Raw genomic sequence first — 1,163 nt, forward strand, 5'->3', positions numbered from 1 at the left:
TGGGATGTTCTCATCAGTCCAGGCCTTGGTGATGTACTGGTAGAGGGTGTGCATACACATGTATGCTCCAGAATGGAGTACCAGCATCCCACCCACTCTACTTGCCTTCACTGTTGGTGATGAGAAGCTGTCAGTAGTGCCATCTTTCAAATATCTGGGGAGCATTCTCTCCGAGGATAGCGACATTAACAACAACATCCAGAGCCGCATTAAACAGGCATCAGCTGCCTTTGGGAGACTTCGGCGTAGAGTCTTTCAGAACAGGAGCCTTCGTCCCTCCACAAAGGTCGCCGTATACCAAACGGTATGTGTCACCACCCTCCTTTATAGCTGTGAAGCTTGGATAACCTACAGCCATCACATCAAGTCCTTGGAGCGCTTCCACATAAGCTGCTTCCAGCGCATCCTGGGAATTACCTGGCGTGAGTGGGTGCCTCACACTGAAATACTTGTAAAGACCAACTGCAGAAGTATTGAGGCCATGACCACCCAGCGTCAGCTGCAGTGGCTGGGGCACGTGATAAGGATGCCCCCATGTCGGCTACCCCGCAGAGTGTTATACGGCCAGCTACATTATGGTCGACGCTCAGCTGGAGGGCCGAAGAAGCGCTATAAGGATCAGATGAAGAATGCTTTAAGGAAGTGTAAGACACAAGGACCTGGAGGATGTTGCTGCTGACCGTACCACTTGACGACAGCTGTGTAGGGACGGAGTTCATATTCTAGAGATGGAAAGAACAACCAGAAGACAGGAGAAGAGAGCCAGGAGAAATACAGCCATGGTTGCCACCACTACCACCACCACTACTACATATCATGTCCCACCTGCAATAGAGCTTGTAAAGTCATCAGAGATCTCACTGTTAAAGGAGTGGATGTCGTCATTGGATTTCAATGGACAACCGAAGAGAGAGAAGTTGAAACTAATGGTGTTATGATCACTGGAACCAAAGTGTTCCCCTACACACACTTCTGTTACCTGTCCGAACTCGTTTCCTAATAGGAGATCTAATATTGCATCCTCTCTAGTTGGTACCTCTATATATTGATTTAGAAAACTTTCCTGAACACATTTTACAAACTCTAACCTGTCTAGACCTTTAACAGTATGGGAATCCCAATTAATATGTGGAAAATTAAATCCCCTACTATTACAACTTTAT

This window comes from Mobula birostris, chromosome 4 (assembly GCF_030028105.1).
Source record: "Mobula birostris isolate sMobBir1 chromosome 4, sMobBir1.hap1, whole genome shotgun sequence".
Taxonomy (NCBI): domain Eukaryota; kingdom Metazoa; phylum Chordata; class Chondrichthyes; order Myliobatiformes; family Myliobatidae; genus Mobula; species Mobula birostris.